The sequence below is a fragment of the Dasypus novemcinctus genome, chromosome 4 (assembly GCF_030445035.2).
Source record: "Dasypus novemcinctus isolate mDasNov1 chromosome 4, mDasNov1.1.hap2, whole genome shotgun sequence".
Classification (NCBI taxonomy): domain Eukaryota; kingdom Metazoa; phylum Chordata; class Mammalia; order Cingulata; family Dasypodidae; genus Dasypus; species Dasypus novemcinctus.
In genome coordinates, this window is record NC_080676.1 from 94,501,413 (window position 1) to 94,523,622 (window position 22,210).

Genomic DNA, 22,210 nt, shown 5'->3' on the forward strand with positions numbered 1-22,210 from the left:
TTGTTCTTTCAGTCATCCCTGGTCCCTGGTCCTCAGACCCTACTTTCTTACTGAAGTTGCTAATTGCTACCTGATCTTCTGGTTTTATTGAGAATGTCTGTTCTGATTCCTTCCACGCTGTTAAACACTGGGTTGCCCCAATGAGACAAGGGACATCAAGTAACGTAATAAATTGATGCTCATTTTAAAAATGTGGTTAGGGGATGAGTTTTTAAAAAAATTTATTTATTGAATTATATCACCCACACATAAACATACATAAATAATAAGTGTATATTAATAGTTGTGAACTTACAAAACAAACATATATAACATCATACAGGACTCCCACAACTCACCCTACCACCAACACCTTACACTGTTGTTAAACCTTTTTAACTGATTAAAGAGCACTGTCAAAATATTACAACTAACCAAACTATCTTCCCCCAAACCTATTACTATTATCTTTATGTCATTTATATATGAACATACATAAACAATTAAGAGAACAGTAAAAGTTGTGAACTTACAAAGCAAACATGTATATCATCCTACAGGGTTCCCATACATCAACCCTCCACCAACACCTTGCAATGTCATGAGATGTTTGTTACAAATTACGAAAAGAATACTGTCAAAATCTTACTACTAATTATAGTCCTTATCTAACATTTGGTGTGTTTTTCCCCCAATACACCTTATTATTTTTTAAATATATTTTTTATGACAGAAGTTGTAAACTTATTAATCATACACATCTGCAGAATTCCCAAGCAACACCCCTCTATCAACACATCCCACTGTAGTGGAACACCTGTTACAGATAAGATAATATCACCTGATTGCTACCATGTCCATAGTATACATTCAGCTCACATTTTCCATACTGCCCCATTATCAACACAGTACATCTTTGGCATAGATGCAAGAATATTATATTATTACTGCTAACCACAGTCCATAGGTCATTCCAGTTGTATTTTCATCATGTGTTCTCAACACCCTGCAGTAGTGATATACATTTACTCTAGCTCACAAAGGACACTGTTGAATCTGTACCATCAACCACAATTCTCATCTATCTCTTGGTTTACTGTGCTATAATGTTTCTATATTATTCTCTAGCATTCTGTCAACTGGCATGTACATCCCTAGACTACCATTTTCAGCGACATCCCTATTTATAAACTAGCTATTACTATTTTTACCATCCATTCTATACATCTCCACACTTTTACAGTAAAGCTAATTAAAACTTCTACATACATTAAACATCAGTAGTCCATCTCAGTCCTTTTCTTATCTCCATTAAGAATCTACCACCTACCACCAGGTATTGAAGATATTTTCCAATGATTTCTTCTAGAAGTTTTATGATCCTTGCTTCTATTTTTAGGTTTTTGATCCATTTTGAGTTAATTTTTGGATAAAGTGTGAGATACAGGTCCTCTTTCCTTCTTTTGGCTATGGATATCCAATTCTTTCAGCACCATTTTGCTGAATGGACTGTTCTCCCTGAGCTGTGTGGGTTTGACAGGCTAGTCAAAATTCACTTGACCATACATGTGAGGGGGTCTGTTTCTGAACCATCAATTTGGTTCCATTGGTCTATGTAGCTGTCTTTATGCCAGTACCATGCTGTTTTTACCACTATAGCTAGGTAATATGATTAAAAGTCTGGAGATGAGGGTTAGCTTTTCCTTTTATGATATTTCTGGCTATTCAGGATCCCTTACCCTTCTAAATAAATTTGCTAATTGTGTTTTCAAAATTTTTTTTTTAAATGCTGGTAGAATTTTTATCAGGGTTGCACTGAATTTGTATATCAATTCGAGTAGAACTGACATCTTAATGATATTTAGTCTTCCAATCCATGAGCATGGAATGTTCTTCCTGTTATTTAGGACTTTTTTGATTTAACTTGGGTTGCTGTTTTCTGAATACAAGTGCTTTACATCATTGGTTAAGTTTATTCCTGGCTACTCAAGTTTTATCTGTCATATTTTATTTTCACCATTCTTTTGACACTTTTAGTTACTTGTATTGATATAATCTTCATTTCTAGACTTTCCTCCAGGCCTCTCCTGTTTTTTCAGTCTCTAAGCACACCCTTTAGTATATTCTGAAAATCTGGTCTCTTGCTTAGAAATTCTCTCAGTTTCTGTTTATCTGTGAATATTCTAATCTTGCCCTCATTTTTTATAAAACAGTCTTGCTGGATATAAAATTCTTGGCTGGAAGTTTTTCTCTCATAGTATCTTAAATATATCAGATTGTCTTCTTGCCTCCATGGTTTCTGGTGAGAAATCAGCACTTAATCTTATTGGGTATGGGGGTGACTTATTTTTAATAGACAACTCTTCATGGGTGAAATTTAGGCAATTTGGCACCAAGGTGAGATAGGTTTTTATAGAGCCCCTCAGTAAAAGTTCAGAAGAAAAGAGAAAGCCTGGACAGTACTAAGATCTCCTTTTTCATTTACTAATTTATTTTGTTTATTGTTTCCATTAAAAAAAAAAACAACACTCATAATGTATGTAACTAAGCAATACAACAGAAGCCTGCTGCTTCTGAGATTTGCTTCAAGGCTGCTGGCCACACACCATGTTCTCTTTAAGAGGCTACATGATTTCATTTACATTTTTATGCCCAGTGCCATTAACATGCCTGGCGCATATTAGGTGCCCAATAAATGTTGCTTAAATAAATACATCTGAAGCTGGGGAACAATTTAACTTCTACTTTTGTAGCGTACTTCCTTGGACAAGGCAGAAAAAAGATGAAATCTAAGACCAGAAAACTGTATCAGTTTTAATTCTGGCTAATGTATGCAAAATTATTTATAAATAATATATTAATTTGCTTTTAATTCTATACAAGTTAAAAATTACATAGTTCATCTTCACATAGGTGGTATCAAGTGAAACTTATCTGTTACAAATTTTACAAACTGCAATGTTGTTTTCATGAATAAATCTGATAGCAACGAAGCCAGTTTTAAAGGACCCATATAAATCTTAAATCTTGTTTTTTTAATGAAGTTTCTAAACATGGCTTTGAAAGAAATCCCAGATCATCCTCCTTAATTACATTTTGCCTACACCTAGTGTTTCATGAATTTCATGTAGGCTAACAGCATTGACTATTTTTTACCTGGATTCATATACCTGGATCTACAGATTATAAGCAGTGTGGCCTGAGGCAATTAATCTAACTCTCTGTGCCTTGGAATTCTTATCTATGAAAGGATTAATGTTATGTGTATATATATATATATACACACACACACACACATACACATGCATTTATGTATATAAATAAACTCGAGAATAATGTCTTGCATACAGTAAGTACATATTAATCATGGAATATAAAAATTCAAATCAACCTGAAATAAACTACAATCATCAATTATTAATCATTAACCTCACACAACCAAATAATAACAAATTTATTCAACATTACTAATTGGGAACTTACTATAACCACCGAGAGTGTTAGGTTGACCTATGATGCTTTAATCCAATGTTCTCATTAGTAAATATTACAATTAAGGGAATATCTTTGCATTTCAAAAATACATGGATAGAAAAAATGGGGAGGGGTGTGGAAGAATAGAAGACTGGTTAAAATAAAACCATTTATAGTTGCTACAAATGACATGAAAATACACTTATTGACATGAAAAGATGCTCGAGATAAACTTAACTAAGAAAAAAATGGACGGTTACAATAAGAAAAATGGTTCTTTTTTGTAAAAAACATAATAAATATGAGTTTATATATATACAGACAAAAAAGCTTTGGAGAATGAACTTCTAAATTATTTTCAAGGTTATCTCTACACGGTGGAATTATGAGTAAGAATTTCTTTTTTGGCAAATTTATTTTCTAATTTTTCTTTAACTTCAAATATAATTTAAAAAGGTAAAAGGAGAAAAACACCATAAACAATAGCTTTTTAAAATACTAATAGGTTACCAGAAATAAATCATTCATAAACTTGTATAAAATACTAAGAGAAAGATTAACATGCTAATAATTAACTACTGGGAAATGAACTTAAATACTAAGAAATCTTCACAGGATCAGACCAGTGGTTCTGAAAACTTAGTTTAAAAAGAATTTGGGGTATGCCAAGGCAAGTTGGCCAAGGATAAGGGGTGGCTCCTCCGGGTCAATGCCCTTTCTTTGCCAATGTTGAGTTTGGCATCATAATTTCTATGTTGTCCCTAAGTATTAGAACTACACTTTATTCACTTTTTTCTGTGTCTGTGCCAAGGAGCCCAGACTCTGGGCCTGCCCTGCCACTTCTCCCCTTATCCCCTTGCCCAGGAGGCCTTGTCAGCCTATGTGTTTATGGGAACACCTTGTACTTGTAGCTTACAGGTACCAGTAAAGAGGCTCTTTAAAAAAAAATTTTTTTAAGAATTCTGGAAGCACAATGAAAAGATAATCTTCATCTCTGCTATGAACACCATGCCCTATGCCTGGCAGAAACACAGATTATTTTTTAATTAATGGCTATTCTAATACAGGACTACTACTTTTTAATACATTCTATACTTTCATAAAATTAATAATTTTAAATGGCTTGGAAAGCAGACTTCCTGATTTACTTGGACCATCTACCAATGTCATGCTATGCTCAAGAATATGTCAGGGAAGCTGCAGAAATGCTCCTTATAAGTAGGTGATACGACTGATAAATGAAAATGACTGATAAAAATCCTTTTATCTTAAGGGATTTAAATCCAGAGACTCATAACTTTCAGAGAAAAATTTTCTGTTTTAATTATACACTTAAGTCAAGAATGCTGCAAGTCGATTCAAACACAATTATAAGGTGCCATCTAGTGGATATTTTTTATAAAGTTTCTTTGTTTGCTTACACTTGAATCATGATGAAATAATCTCTAAACAAGCTACTCTGTGTGAGCAAACAGCTATCCCATTTCAGAATTTCCTCAACAACTATGATATGAGCTGGTGGATAACAATATATCATTTCATAAAACACAGTTCTGAGTGGTAAAATTTACTTAAGTCTCAAGTTGGATCTCTACCACTACCACAGAGAATAAGGAACTACCCAAATTATCTCCTAAATGGCCCAGGACAAATAAAGGCAACATAAACAAGTTGAAAAGGAGATTCAATTTAAAAAATATACCTTTATCATTCACTTCATATGATAATAAAATATTAGCCACTGCTGCCCTACACTACATGAAAACAAATTCACTTATTCTAAATAAGCTACATCAAATATTTAGAAATCAGTAGGCTTTGGGACAAAGCATGTGCATAGCTGCAGATGCCCTCTTCTCTCACCAGGAGTAGTTCTGACAAGTTAGGACCAATTAAGTGAAGAGAATGGAAGGTAGAGATAACCATCCAGAAAATGATAGTATTATTAGTCCATGATAATCATGAAAAAAATTTAGAGCCTGGCTTAATTAGAGAAAATCTACATTACCTAAATTATCCTAGTTATAGACTCAATCTTTTCTTTGCCTTTTGAAGCAGATTCTATAAATACTTTAAAAGTTTCTAATTATTTGCATATTTCCACATTATAAAAGAGAATATCAATTTATTTGGAAAGCACACTACTCACAGATGAAATGCAGTCCTTAATTTTAAAAGTGTTGTCTGCAAACTGCCAAAACAGTCCTTGGGAAAAGTTTGTACATCTTACTGCTGTTTCCTGGTATCATACTCAAGTTAAAGGAAAATTTCCCTTTAAAGAACTACTCGTCTAAAAATGAAACCCCCCTTAGTTGATAGAAAAACAAAGACCAGCCCTCAGAAATCACCCAATTTACAAATGAGACAATAAAGGCCCAGAGGGCCCAAAGAATAGCTCAAGTTACGTCAGTAGTAAAGTCATGATATAGGTCTCAACTCCAAAACTAGAACTCTGCCTACTATATATCACGCTTTTCATTCTTCTCCAAATAGAAATGGAATGTTTCTGTTCAGTTTTTCTTACAGTACGGCAGCCTCATTTTTAACCTAGAAGATGTGGTACCTGATATCCAACTGTACAGGAGGGGAAAGTGAGGTGTTAAAATGGCAATCTTCTCCATAACCAACAAAGGAAATACAGTGGAAAGCGGACAAAATAGCTTCTGTGGAACAATCCAGATCAGCTGTTTGGATGAGGGGACCAAGAGACCAGGGAAGAAACCTATTGTTTACTAAAGAAGGAACCGAAGGACAGAAGAAACTGTTTATGTTTTCTACCAGTGTTGTCCTTAAGCTTGGTTTAACTGCCAAAGCACCATTTCCTCAAAAGATGCTCAAAAAGTGATGCTGATAAACAGTTCACATGCTGATCTTCAGTGCTTGAGAAGGTCTCTGATTTGCCTCGAAAGCACCATCGCTTTATATCCTATCATCCCACAGAGTAAGCAAGCACACACCACACATTCTTTCTGCACAGAACCAATTCCAAGTTCCAGGGTCTTCCTGAGAGGTATAGGGCAGTTGATACTTCTTTTTAACTTTTAAGCTATGGCTTAAATTCTCTGCTGTTTTGCTATGTTATTCTTAAGACCATACTCTGACACAGCAAATATACACGAGTAAAAGTCCAAAAACTTGATTTCAAATAAACTCCTTAAGCAGGAGCATACCTTGTCTAAATCACCTATACCCTGAACCTCAGGATCTTTCCATCTGCCCTGGAAATGGCCCCTTCAGCTCTAAATTATTCTAAGGCCCTATTTCTTGAAAACACTCTATAATACATTTCAACACAGCACAACTTATCAAGCCTGTCTCATAAAACTACTTCTTCAGCAAAGGCTTTAACAGAAGCATGAGGAGTGTAATGATAAAATCAAATCTAAAAGGGGTCCTTTGTAGGTTTTATAAGTGAATTGCTTTAGAGAAAGTCTCTGTAGACATCTTACTTTGGCTCCTCCTCTATACAAATGATTGTAGGAGAATAAGAAAAGCAGCTTTCAAACGTGGAAGTCCACAGATTTGGTATTGCTGCTGCCAGGCTACAACTGCTGCCAGAGGAGAGGGGTGAGTCAAAGCAATTCTACACATTATACTCTTCAATGTCTTTCTTGTTACTTGGCAGCTATAAACTGGGATCAAAGTCATCCAGCTAAATGTCAAGAGTCTCAAAGCCATTACCAGCATAAAAGTTTCCAGCCCAAAATTTTCAAAATGACATAAAAGTTTAAAATCAAAATAAAAGAGATTTCTTTGTTACTTATAAGTTTGGGCTATCTGTGAAAAATTAAAACAGTAGTGAAGGGCAATAAGACAATGATTTAGGAGTCATAGTGTGTGTTAGAAAGTGAACATTTACATACACCTTTTGGAATCCAAAGCAATAAGGGTATTCATTAAAAAGAACAATTAAAATCAACTGATATCTTTTAATACTAGTTAGACAGTCTGAGAATTTTCAAAGATATTTACATGTGAATGCCTCATTTTATGTCCCCTCTACCTATTTCCAAATTTTAAGGCAAAACAGAGGATTTACTTAAAGGTTTTTTTCCCTTAAAAACATTTATTTTCATGAGTATTATTAATGGTGTGGGTTAAATTACATCCTATTTAAGTTTGAATGCATTTTTTTTCCCAGAAAGGGAGCTATTAACTTTATATATGTTGTGGTCATACCATTCTGTAAAAAGTTCATTTTTGTCCTACAACATAAATGAAGTACTTCAAGACTGTCACTGAAGAGAACCCCTCTTTTATAGAAACTGATTTGAGGTTTTAGATGAAAAGACACATTGAAATGCAGAAAAGAAAGGTACATGTTTAAAATAATTATGCATGTGGTATGATATGCTAAATTTCAATAGAGTTCATAATAGATAAACGTTATCCTAAACAAGACAAATTTCTAAGGAGGAATTTGAAATGGGTCAGGTAATAATCTGTGGTACTTTATCGAAGGCAATTTGTTAAAAAAAAAAAAAAGAGAGATTATTTATCAGTATTATTTTCATTCTCCAATAGCCTGAAATATTTTAACTTTTGGCTATGCTCTGAATTTTGTGAGAAAAATATATAACTCAGATAAATAGGAAATGAATAATATGACTCCTGTGGTTTTGAGGGGAGGAGATCCTGAAGTAAAAATGCTGGCGTTTTGCACTACCTTCCCCCAGTATGGGACATGACTCCCAGGAATGAGCCTCCCTGGCACCAAGGGATTATTACCAAGTGCCAACTAGTGATGCATTTGGAAAAAGACCTTGACCAAAAGGGGGAAATACAAAAACGAGTTTTTATGGCTAAGAGATTTCAAAGTGAGTTGAGAGGTCATTCCAGAGACTATGCTTAAGCATGTCTCAGCAGGATACCACTGACTGCCACAGTAAACAGTGCCTCATACAATGGTGCTCTTAAAGGCTCTAGAGACACTATAGGTAGGGCAGACAAGCTAAGAATTTGACACCCTATCAGTGGGCCTTACTTTGGAATTTATGCTCCCCAAGGTAACAAAGTTAGACTCATTTATAAGTTCCCTATACATGGCTCTTCAGCCCCTTTTATTTAAACCTATAATTAGCACTATATTTGTTAAATATATGTTCCAGAGACTTCAATCTTCAGTCTGCTCATATGTCAGCTGAGCCCTGAATCTCAGCAGAGTTGCAACACCTACTCTCTAGTTCACTGAACTCACCCAGAACAACGAAAGGATGATGGACAATGCCCATCCTAAAAAACAGAGTATCTACAACTGCAAGCAAGACAGTTCTTCCATCCATCTGCTCCATGGGATCTAAACCCTCTCTCAATCAGCAACAGAGTGGACATCACCATCTCAAAATCCTCAAGCTTGAGAATGAACAAGTATAAGAGGGGAATGCAACTATGGACACCAAAGTAAACTTATTATTATTCTAGCAATAGAAGAATTTGTAAAATTAATATAAGGGCAGTGGCCACCAGAGGTTTTGACAGGAGTGAAAGGGAAGAGCAGGTGTAGCATGTGGCATTTTTGGGACACTGGAATTGTCCTGTGTGACACTACAATGATGCGCAGAGTGTAAACTGTTAATATAATGTAAGTTAGAGTCCATGGTTAGTAGCAATGCTTTAATATGTGTTCATCAATTTTATCAAATGTACCACAGTAATGAAAGATGCTATTAATGAGGGAAAGCACGGGAGGGTGGAGGGTGGGGTATATGGGAATTCCCCATATTTTGTTTTTTAAGATTTATTTATTTATTTCCCCTTCTCCCCCCCACCCCCCCCCCACCCTGGTTGTCTGTTCTCTGTGTCTATTTGCTGCGTCGTCTTCTTGTCCACTTCTGTTGTTGTCAGCAGCACAGGAATCTGTTTCTTTTTGTTGCATCATCTTGTTGTGTCAGCTCTCCGTGTGGGTGGCACCATTCTTAGGCAGGCTGCAATTTCTTTCGTGCTGGGCGGCTCTCCTTATGGGGCACACTCCTTACACATGGGGCTCCCCTACACGGGGGCTCCCCTACACGGGGGTTCACCTACACGGGGGCACCCCTGCATGGCACAGCATTCCTTGTGCACATCAGCACTGCGCATGGGCCAGCTCCACACGGGTCAAGGAGGCCTGGGGTTTGAACCGCGGACCTCCCATGTGGTAGACAGATGCCCTAACCACTGGTCCAATTCCCCCTATATTTTTTATGTAACATTTATATAATCTAATGCTTTAAAATTTTTAAAAATATTATATGTTGAGGTTTTAAAAAATATACAATTGTCCTTAATAGAAATACGCTTTAAAGAGTCACTTTTTTTCCAACTGTTGAGCCTTTAGATACAAAATATGAAAACTCATTGTCATACCTCAGGACAATCTCTTTTCCGAATTATGCAAATCTCATTGTCATTACATCCCATACAAGGTTTTGCTATTGTGCAACTCTTTTTACTATTTCTACTATAAGGAATATTAAACAGCACTTGTTCTCTACTCTTCCTCTTCAAAATTCTGCGAAAACTCACTGAATCTGGAACTCCTTTTCTAATTAACTTCTTATGACTTGACTCAGGAATTCTTATACTCGTTTTGAACCCCTACTTTGTTCTTCATTGAATTACAAAATTACAGAATTTTAAAGTTGAAACAAACTTTAGAGATTATCCAATTTAACTCCCTCACTGAGAGAAGAGGAAATTCAGGTCCAAATTAAGAAATCTGCTCAAGGTCCCAGTGCTTGTTCAAGGCAAACAGGTTGGAACTAGTAAAAAGACAACCATGAGGTTGATTTTGGTTTCCATTTATAATTGAGAAAGCACAAAAGGTAACATACCCAAAGGCAACTAAAGTTTACGAATTTTATATATTTTTACAAAACACAAATCAAATCATTGCAACTTCTCATGAAGTATGAAAATTCACTTCATGAAAAACCAACATTCATTCAACATTGAAACTAAAGTGAAGGGTAACAAGTAGAGGCATGAATTTCAAGAAGGAAAGGACCTCAGAAAATAGAATATTAAAATTAAGCTGCATTTCTAAGTGTGGTGAGATTTATTTTTTTAACATACTCTTACATTGTGAATATTTAGCTGTGCCAGACTCAACAACATTCTTTTATTCCCTAAATATTTACAGCAAATGTTTGTCATGGACATAATCAGTTTGCAGCCCTATATAAATGTAATAAAATGTGTGACTAGTTTTATACTGCTGCCTTCAATTTCTTAATTCCTAAAAGTCTTCTGGGACAACATTCTCAATATATTTCTGGCCTTATCCATTTCTCTCTTCGAAATGATTCTTTGGTGAACTAAAGCATTCAGTTCTTTCACCAAACAACACATACACACACACAAAATTGCTAATTTTTTTGGTCTTGTGAAAAATATTGCCAGGTCAATCTTGAGATGAGGATTGAATTTCTTCCTTTGAGAATCAAACAAAAAAATTCAGACGAAATATTGAGCTCTGCCAATATAAGCTTTCTTATTAACAGTTTCAGTGATGTTGAGGCTCAAATCTCTCCAAATTTCACGTAAGAATATACTATGTGTGGATTTTAAGACTTCAAATTATAGACAGAAATTCTTAATGCAGCAGCCAAATTCTAATCTGAATGCTTATTTTGATTTCTTTATACTTTCCAAATCAAATAACTTTTGTTGGGTAATGAAGACATCGAGCTGAGTCAATGAACATATTTCAGACAGCTGCTTCTTATTGCAAACCTAAAACTGTTTCTTGAAGGAAATGCAGGATGTGCAGACAAAAAAAACTGGCATCCAAAAATAAATAAATAATCCAAAAATCACACTCACATCAAAAGGCTTCCATTTAGCAAAAGCGAAGTTTGATGATGAAACAGCAATCTGAACTTAGATAGGCAAATCTCAAGCATAATACAACTAACATATTTCTCAATTAACGATCACTGGGGATTGAATCATGTACCCCCACAAAAAACAGGTTCGAAGTCTTAATCTGCATTCCTGTGTGTGTGAATCCATTTGTAAATAAGACCTTTGAAGATAATTATTAGTTAAGGTGTAGACTTAATTGTGAACAATACATTGGAAGATCCTATTTAGACATAGTCAAATCAAATCAGTGTGGTCCTTAACCCATATGGCTCGAGTCCTTATAAGCAAAGAAGTTTGGATATAGAAGTCAGTGGAAGTCAGAAATCAGAAGATGCCAGAGAGGAGAGAGAGTGAGATAACCATGTGATGGAGGCAGAGATGCAAGGCATGGAACCCCAGGGATTGAGCAAGCCATCAACAGAATGCTTTGCGACTCTGGGAGAAAGCACTGCCTGTGGAGACCTTGATTGTGGACATTTAGTGTATAAAACTGAAAGCCAATAAATTCCTGTTGCTAAGCCAAACAGTGTATGGTATTTGTCAGAGCAGCGCTGGCAAACTCACTAAAAACATTTTGGGGGACACTATGCTTCTAGAAAAAAGTGGCATATTACTAAAACAAGCTAACATCAATTAACCAAAAAGACCTCCCAGAATGTCTTGGACAGAGGATACAGAGTGGGATTGCTGGTGTTTCACTGGGAACAGTACATATGTGGTCAAATCTGATACCTTCTATACAGTATATATTTTAAAAACTATAAAATAATTACTAATCATTAGAGTGATAACGTCTTCTTAAAGATGATCCTCCCATTAAGAAAGTTCAGTCCACAATTTCCTAGTTCAGTCATATATTCTAAGTATTTTTGCAGATATTTACAAATATTGAAATAAAAAGATTTCCAGCTAACTTTCACTGAATAAGAAAATTAAATTAACCAAAACTCTTCTTTCCTAAACAGTGCAGTTTATCCTGTTTTTTATTTTTGGACACTGTCGCTTTTCATTTTTTATATACTAATATTACTACATGATAGAGTATATAAAATTTACTATCCTTTTTCAATTGATATAAAATATATTGGCAAAAATTTAGTTAACAACATTTTCTCTAAATTGTCAGAAAAGAGTATTTTCTCAAGTGCTGTGATTGAGAAATAGCTAAGTTTAATCCACCTGAATCCATCTGAATCAAATTCTATCACGTGTATTGTGATGTCCATGCATACATATAATTGTAGTTTGGATCCTTAAATTTAATAAGTACTAATGAAGGATGGAGGACACATCCAATAAGGGATAAAAAATTCATCTGTCTCTGCCTCCATGCTTCATGAGTGTGAGCAGAGAGGTAAAAGGCCTGGTGGAGTTGGCAGTCAGATAGGGCTGGCTTACGAATTTTTGACCAATATTAGTTGTTGAATATGGAGCCTCGATTCACGCATCTATAAAACTGGCGAGTCCCTACTTCATAGAACGGTGAAAATGGAAAACGATAATTAATGTGAAAGCCCCTTTTAGAGAGTCTCATATATGCAGCCTTAAATATTTAATGAAAAATTGTGTGAACATATTTCCTGTGTTCTTCATATCCTTCTCACCACCTCACCCCAAGAAATGAATACAGCAATTTCTAAGTGAATATCCATTCCCAAACTATTCTGTCAGTAGATAATTCACAATCGCTTTGATCCTTTCACTCATCTTTTCAATCCTCTTCACAATCTACTTTAATTTAATTCCTTTGATTAATATTCCATATCTGTTTGTGTCCTCCCTGCCTCACACCTCACCTGCACATACAAAACCTGGTCCCCAACTTTCTTTGCCTGTCAGTATATCTCAGAAGATGTAAACAAGCTCTTTGCACTTGGGTGCTTTCTTTCCTCTAAGCTGTTTGTCCGGAGATTCCCTTTATAAAATGCCCCTTCTGCCTTCTTCCCCATGCAGGTCAAATACGATCCTATGCAAAATAACATGTCCTTCCTCCAATTTAATTCCCTATAGCATGAGCTATAAACTGCCTTGTGAAACACTGCTATTACTATCTCACAAATGATTATTTTAATTTTGTGACTCTTAGCCTTTTTTTTGGACCTCCATTCCAGTCATACCCACAACACCATCACCAGTTGCTAAGAAGACAGTGAGTCTCAATAGTAAAGTCCCCATTGAGAATCATGGATTTAAATCCTGTAAATTAAACTTTTCCACCATTCATTATTACCACAACTGTAAATACTGAATGTGGGAGACAGGTATATCTTACTCACCTCTGAAGTCACCTCAAAATTGTAAAGGAAGAAAAAGGAAAATACAATCCCATTAACCATTTCACCAACTATAATAAGTACGAAGAGTAAAAGAGCCAGAGCAGCTTCATAAAAACCAACAACTTGTTAAGCCATTTAAATGCAAATAATTTCAAACAAATCAACAAAAATCTCTGGCATATTTTTTTAAAGTGTGAAAGAAAATATACTCAAATCAATCCTTGAGTAAGCTCCAGTAAGAGCAGAAAAGAGGTTGCCTTGATGAGCATTTACTCCAGAAAGAACAACTGACTGGAAAACTCCATTCACTGAAAATCAGACCCACTCATGCTCTGGCCCTGGAATCTAGAAGCTCTCTGACTCAGGATTCTAGAGCGCTGATTTCTCTAGGTCCAGAGGGATTCTTAGCAGTTGGGAGGTTATTAAGTGATGAAAATGCAAACCCTGTGCTAACTGGGCAGCTTGTGGCTCTCATAAATAACACAGTCATCTACCAAGTTATAACAAAAACATCTGTAGGTGCTGTGTAAGGAGTAAAATACAGCAAATAACTAAAAATGGATGAAAACAGCAGCTAAAATTCCTCTAACTCATTCAAATAAACCAGAGCTTGGACAGTACAAGGAAGAGAAGTGAAGTAAGTGTTTATTGGCTAAACACAAAAGAAACACACAGATTCTGAGTAAGATTTGGTGAGAGAAAACAGACTGATCGTAGACATATGAAAACCATATTTAGTGATTTTTCACATTATGTTGTTATAATGTTAAAAATTCATCCTAGAGGCCTCCCAGTTCCTGCAAAGACCAGTATTAAAGCACAGCTATGCTCCTTTATGTTTTATTGTTTTTATTTTTTAAATCCAGTGATTTATTTTCCAGTTTTAATAAAACCTTGTTAGTCTTTCAGAAATGTAGATTTTAAGCTAAGATAATGAATGTTAATATACTAGGAAATTAACTTCAAGAAAACAAATTCATTGCTCCCTTCTTTTTCTCAAAAATCAGAGATCTGTTTGTACATTTTACTATTTTCTTCTCCAAATATGAACTCGCAGACTAAATGAATATTGCTTTCTAGCAATACTTAAATTTGAATGAAGCTATTTTAATAAAATCCTTTTTAATAATATAGATAAATCTTTTATGGTACAATTATATGCTCAATTTTCAAGCATTTACATCTATTATCAACTCTGCTGTGTAACAGATGTAAAGGGTAAAAATTAAATATGCAGTTCAAAATTCTTTAATTTAGCATCAAAAAAATCCTTTTCTAAGTTTAAGCCCATTCAGTGGAAAATCTTTAATAAATGCATTTTGTAACTTCCTCAGAAGGAATATTTTATATCACATGTTCATTTATTTATACATTTATCTGCTGTATTAAAGGATGGTGTGACTTACTACATTAACAGTCCAGTTTCTATGTGTGTATTTTTTAATATTTGCTGTACCTTAACATACTCTGAAAAGAGTATATGGTTCACTATTCACAAGACATTAAGTTAAGAGAATACTAAATTAGGGCTGTAGGTCTTCTGAAACACTTTGAAGCCTGCTGAAATTAATAAAATACTAAGTGAATTAATACTACAAAAGAAACATTAATCACTGATAATTTAAAATATGAATGTGAATACTTAATAGGTCAAGCCTTTTACATTAATCAAAGATAATATAAGAGTGGTTACAGCAAGTATCCTCTTATCAGTAAAATTTTCATGTCAGGTAATTTTTTCCCATTTTCCCTTATAAGCTTTATAAAAGGATATTTTCCCTCTGTATTCCTAAGGAAAAAAAGTAATCTGTTCTTCTAGAGATAGGATGGTATTAACTGTCCCTTTCTAGAACAGACTATTTTGCATAATATGCTTTGTGTAAATACATTTATAATGGCATCTCTTGGAGTTATGTTTACTAAGCAGTTAGTTAGAAGGGGCTGAATTAGCACAGACAGTCTGGTTTCTTATTCCAGGAGACTATAGGAAAACTGGCTGTATAGCAGAGCCCTGTGTACATATTAGGTGTTTTATGTACGTAAGTGGCTGGAAGGGGAGAAGGACAATTAGACTTAAATAGTGTGCAAATTTACATTTCAAAAAAAATTAAAACGATTTGTCAATGTTATTAAAAATAAATCCTTCATTAAAGAAGTTTTCCCGTTTTAAAAAATTTTTTAGTTACAAAACTTTTCTTGCTTTACTCTCTAAGCCTAAAATTTGTCAGACTTACTTAACAAGAGATTTTCACAAAGCAGATCCATATTATCATGTTAAGATTAGACTATTCATGTCCTTTAATAAAAACCAGTAAGAACCTGATTAATTTTGGTTGGTTGATCAAATAAACAGGTCTTTGGCCATGATCATCAGGAATGATTGGACCATACTTAAAATCAACAGGGAGCAAAGATGGAGTTTATGCTCCTTGCTTTGCCTGCTTGACTCTGCTGCCTTTTGTCTTTGATGCTTGGAGTTCAGGGGCACTCACAAAATGAATCCTGGAAAAATAACAGGGTCAGGAAATATAAATCATGTAAAAGACTCTGAAGATAACTCCTTGAAAGTAACTCTAATACATCTTAGAGTTGGACTCCCTAGAATAGCAATGAGAAGACTGAATAGATGGTATAGTAAGGGAAGAAGTACAGCACTTTCCTCACCATTTGCCTGGAGCTGAGGTGCCTCTAGAGGAACTACAGGAGAAAGGAGAAGGTAATTTACCTCCAGCAGCAGACTGACTCCAAAGAAAGTCCCAACAGTAAAGGATAACTCTGATTACTGGATGATAATCAGAGTGAGAGAAAAGACATGGGGTTAAGTTGTACAGCAAATAATAAAGGGTAGAACAAGCTGCCTTGGTCACAATTATGGGGTTAGGGGAAGAGAAGGAGGAATAAGAAGGCAAGTCCCAAGATAGTGCACTGAACAAAGCCTGAGCTGCCTGCATGGATGAAATCACAAAGTCAAAAGCATTCATTACTTTCTCAAAGGAAGATAAATGTATTCTTTCTCTAGAACAAATCAACCCTATATAACAAAGAGAGGAAAAGAAGCTCAATGTATGCCCCACTTGTGGGGTTATGAGAGACAATAACTGGCAGGTCACTGTGACACAGTTATGAGCCTAAAGCACAGTAAGGTAGGTAGATAGGTTCAGCCTTTGGTAGTGGTGCCCAGATATTGAATGAGAAAGTATTTTCCATTTCAGTAAAAGACAGAATATAAAAATGTTAGAGTCAAAAAGTCTTACAGACCAACCACATTCACTTTTCAAAAATGAAGAGGGAAGCTCAAGAAGAATGATTTGCTTATGGCTTACAAAGTAAGTTACTGGCAGAAGTAACAGATTACAGTTCTCTTGATTTTTGCCCAGTGATTTTAGGAAAATTATCGTTCCTGAGAAGGAAAAAGGCACTTCAGTGCTTATGGCATTTACATCTTGTCTTTCTACATTCAATAAACATCTATTGAATAGTAAGTATCAAGCACTACGCTAGATCTATTGAATAATAAGTACCAGGCACTAGGCTAGATCCTAGTATCCTTGCCTGGAAAACCTTTGAAAATGGATGTAGTAGATAGTGGCAACAAACTTATAATAAGCAAAATATTGAGATGTCACTATAAAAGGCACTGCCAGTTACAGATTATGATGTTAGGAGGAACTTAGATATGAATATTGGAAGGGAGTGTAAAATTATAATCAGACACCAAAAGAAGTCATTGGCTGAGAAAAACAAAAGTGAGGAGCAGAAATGGTGAAGGAGTAGCAAACACAACTTGAGTCATTTGACTTCTGCAATGCAGAACTACCCAGTTAATCAAGTCGGTGCAGCTTGCAAACAGTCCTCTCTGGGTCACTATCTCAACTCAAATTAAGAAAAAAAGAAAATAATAAGTGAAAAAATGCATATGTCCTTAAAAGTCAGGAATAACTGATGATTTTCATTTAACATAATTAACATTACACTATTATGATTAGGTTTCTGGGAAGAAACATACTCGGGTATTTCAGGATGTCTGGACTTAACTGGGTTTGAGAAAAGGTATGAGTGACATTTAGAAAAACGATAGAAATACAAAACCAACATTTAAAAAAAAAAGGTCATCAGGGTTAACATTATAGGCAACTTAAAGTATCTTTCCCATTTTTGAATTTCTGCCTAGGTATATTAATAATCACAAAAGAGCATTTATAAAGATGTGATGAATATGTCCACAGGCATCTAATAATTTTTGAGTATTACAGGTGTATAAAAGGAACAAGTTCTGAGGTAGTTCACCATTATTTTGTGGACTTTCAAGTATGTTTACCCTATGATCAAGCAGTTTCACTCTTGAACACATACCTTAGAGAGACAATATGTACCTAAAGAGGCATGTACCAGAATCTCAAGAATTGTTCCTTTGCAGCTTTACTTCTAATAACACAAAAACTGTAAACAACCTAAATATCCATAAAAAGAAAGTAGACACATAAATTGTGGTTATTTATACAATGAAACACCATGCAACTGTGATCAAATCAATTATAAGTATAAACAGGGATTACTCTCCAGTGCATAATGTTAAGCAGAAAAAACAGATGTTGCAAAAGAAAACACATAGTACTTTATTATTTATATACAATTCAAAAACAAGATACAAAATAACAAAAAACAAAAACATACATACCAAAAAAACAAGAAAAATAATATATTGCTGTTTGGGAAAACATAAACATGTTTAAAAAAAAAAACCTGTAAAGATAATTAAGGAAAATAGTAAAAATCAGCATTCAACATTGTGGTGGGGGTGGGTTAAAGGAAGCTGATAGAATTTGAACCAGGCACACAGTGGGATACAAACATGCTAGTAATGTTCTAATATCCGGTAATTCATGTTAATGCTATTCTTTATACACTATTCATATGTTATAAATATTCTTTTGTATTATATATAGTATTTTCTAAATATCATTTAGATACTACTTTTTAAAAGCTCTCAGAAATAACACCATAATTTAACCAACTATTTTATAGCACTTCTTAAAGTATCTCTAAGTAATAAGAACTGGAGTACCTAGCATGTACTCAGGACTTCATAAACATTATCTCTTTTAACTCGTAAGTCAAATTCAGTTTACCTATGAGAAAACTGAGATTCAATGTTGGTAACTAGACTGTCTCACGTTACACAGTTAGTGGAGATGGGATTCAAACCACATCCAACTCAGAAAACCATGGTGTATCTATTCATAAGGGTAGGACAGTCTGAAATATATTATTAAAAACAAACATCCAATGGAAAACAGAAATAAAACTTGCTATACTTGTTATATAGACTCTAAAGTCTACATATTTATTGCACTGCAGTTTACTATTTTAATTCATAGGGCATTTAAAATGCAGTCCTGGATCATGTTCTAATAGTTTGTACTAATTTTGTGTCATAGTACTCTTTATTACTTCATAATCACAATTTACCCTTACACTCTGTAAATTCTAAAACTGACAACAGGTACCAATAATATTTATGGAAGTCCTCAACTTGGCTGTACTTCTTTTTGTACTACCTTACCATCAGGGATTCACTCATAGGCAAGGTTTGTCAAGACCCACAGAAATTACTCACTTCCACTCTCTCTTTCCTCATCTCTCTTCCAGCCGTACTTGAAAACATAATTTTAAAGTCTTGCAGGAAACCTGATTAATACCACCTGGCTTTCTCTATTCCATTAACATTGTGCCTCTTCAGCACATAAAAACCACAAGTCATTTATATGATTATTTGTTAGCTTTTTAACACATTGTTCTCATTTGTTTGTGTGTCCAGCTGGCTAGAACCACTAACGAGTTTACGAAAGTTATTTCTTCTCTGCTATGCCCTAACTCATTCTTCTTCCCCCAAAGCACACCACCAACTGTGCTTTGTAAACAACAGTCATTTAATAAATGCTAATTTGACTTACTACAGTGGAACAATTCGCCTCTGGTATTTCTCAATATCCCAGTGAATCCTCCACATCTATATACATGCTGGAGATGATACCAGGTACTGCTAGAGGGCTGGGGTCTTCCTGAGGTTGCCTGGGACAAGAAAAACACAGAGAAAGACCAGAGACAGTCAGGAGAAACAGAGAGGGGAAACAAGGAAATAAACAGAAGACAGAAATAAAGAGGGGAGAGGAGCAAAAAGAGTCAGGAGTTAGAGAGGTTAAGCAGCCAGAAAAACTCAGAGACAGGAAGGAAGTCAGCAATCTGAACTTGGCTTTGAGTTTTGAAACCACATTTTTGGTACCATTTACCATGTAATAGTTGCCCTCATGTTACTAAATTTATAATATAATCAAGCATTTCAAAGTTACTTCTAAGGTTTTTCTGAGCTTCTATCTTTATTAAAATTCTTCTTGGCAAAGTCTCAACTTTAGAGGTACCTAAATACACAGACACACATGATGCTCAAAATGACCTGCTGTAGATAAGGAAATATATTTCCAGTTTTCCAATTTAGAAAATTGGAGGTTCAGAGAGATCCTGAGACTTCTCCAAGGCTACCAGTCAATAAATGATAACTGGGTTTCCAAACTGCCTGATTCCAAAATCAAGGGCTTTTTCAGATATCCTATGTTGTCTCTATTAGAAATGAATCATTTATGAATCCAAGCTTTTTATAAAATGCACTTCAAACTATACCTAATTCAGGATAAATTTTTTTGCCTTTTGACATACTAAACAGCTCAGATTACTCATCAGAACAACTCAGTAGCTTTAATCATTTTAAAAATAAGTCACAAAAATCCAAATGGTAACAAAACGATAGAAAATTTAGAACAGAAATTCAATGAACAGCTAATTGGCTAAATTTTAACATTTTAAAGAGAACTAGAGTAAAAAAAGTTTGGGTTCATTTGCTTTTATAACTTCATAATTTCAAAGTCTTCATGATTCTACACATTTCAGCTGGTCAGAAAGGTGCAAAGATGTTCTACATTTCAATGAATTCTTAGATCTAAGTACTAGCAAATGACTGGTCTCAAATTTATTTTTTCTCTAAAATGTCTCACCTAAAGTCTATACCACAGTCCAATTTCAGGATATTACATACAGCAGAAATGATTTAATGTACCACTCTTCATAGGCATTAGTATTTTCTCATGAGGAATATTTCTTAAACCCTTTCTAATGCTCTTTTAGAAGCAATAGAAGTAATTACGAGGAAAGCACTTTTGATACAAGTGTAAACATGTTATTGTATTTCAAGTAAGGATAGTCAATAAGAATAAAAATAAATTTCTCTTCAATTGTACATGAATATATTTTCCATCATGCTGAGCAATTTTTAAGCCAGAAATTTTCAAAAAGGCCTAATGTACAGTACTGCTCTGCCCTCTAGTGACTAATGAGGTTTTTCTAAGTACATACATTTTTATCGCTTTACGATGAACATTTTGTTTTTTTTTAAAAGGTAACATATGATGACTGCTTTTCCAACAGTAGTAAACAAAGAGTGCTTATCAACTTTTAAGATGTGCTTTGTGATATGGTAACAAATGCAGGAGGGAGGAGATGTGGCTCAAGCAGTTGAGTACCTGCTTCCCACATGGGAGGTCCCAGGGTCGGCTCCTGGTGCCTCCTGAACATAAAACAAACAAAAAGCAATCAGACAAAAAGGGCCGACTCAGGGGAACTGATGAGGCTCCATGGTGGGGGCCAGCTGCCCATTTATGACGTCCCAGTTTTAATCCCTGGCCCTGGTACCTCAAAAACAAAATGAAACGAAGCAACCCAGCAGGAAATATACTTCAGAGTTCAAGTTCTTTTCATAGAGATAGTCTACCTAAATATTGCCAATCACACACACGCAAAAATGAATATAATCTGTTCCATATCATGATGTTATGCAATTTATTTGGAAAGGAAAAAGATTTTTATTCAGGTTTTTTTGTTTAAATTTTTTCAAAATTCAAAAATTTATAAATTCCAAACTGGTCAATTCTATTATTTAGGAGACTGACGTAGGAGGGAAACGATACTTTGTATACAACCTGAGTTTAATCTACTAATTAGAATACAGCAAAAATATGCTTAATACATAACTATACTAACATAATTTACTTTTTTTAAATTTTTTTGTCTTTATTTTTTCACTATTACATTAAAAAAATATGAGGTCCCCAAACACCCCTCACCCCCCTCACCCCACTCCTCCCCCCATAACAACAGTCTCCTCCATCATCATGAGACATTCATTGCACTTGGTGAATACATGTCTGAGCACTGCTGCACCTCATGGTCAATGGTCCACATCATAGCCCACACTCTTCCACAGTCCACCCTGTGGGCCATGGGAGGACATACAATGTCCAGTGACTGTCCCTGCAGCACCATCCAGAACAACTCCAAGTCCCGAAAACACCCCCACATCTCATCTCTTCCTCCCATTCCCTACCCCCAGCAGCCACCATGGTCACTTTCTCCATACCAATGCCACATTTTCTTTGATTACTAATCACAATAGTTCATGAATAGAATATCAGTAAGTCCACTCTTAATTGCTCAAATGGCAGTTAAGGATTTTCTTTAACTTCAGTGTCATTCATTCAGTGTCTTGAAATTCACTGTCATTCTACATTTTACATGTGGAATCAATC

The 22,210-nt window shown here is 34.9% G+C and overlaps 1 protein-coding gene across 14 annotated transcripts in view; it reads right to left on the reverse strand.

Moving 5' to 3' along the window:
* Nucleotides 1-22,210, reverse strand: part of BBX (BBX high mobility group box domain containing) — a 282,876-nt gene that overhangs the window by 130,628 nt on the left and 130,038 nt on the right. For 3 of the 14 annotated variants that reach the window (XM_058295903.2, XM_071214854.1, XM_058295899.2), the window contains exon 4: nucleotides 19,529-19,646. The exons of the other annotated variants lie outside the window; for them this stretch is intronic. The gene's annotated coding sequence lies outside the window, so the exon portion shown is untranslated. The remainder of the gene's footprint in view (nucleotides 1-19,528; nucleotides 19,647-22,210) is intronic. 14 annotated transcript variants of the gene reach the window in all.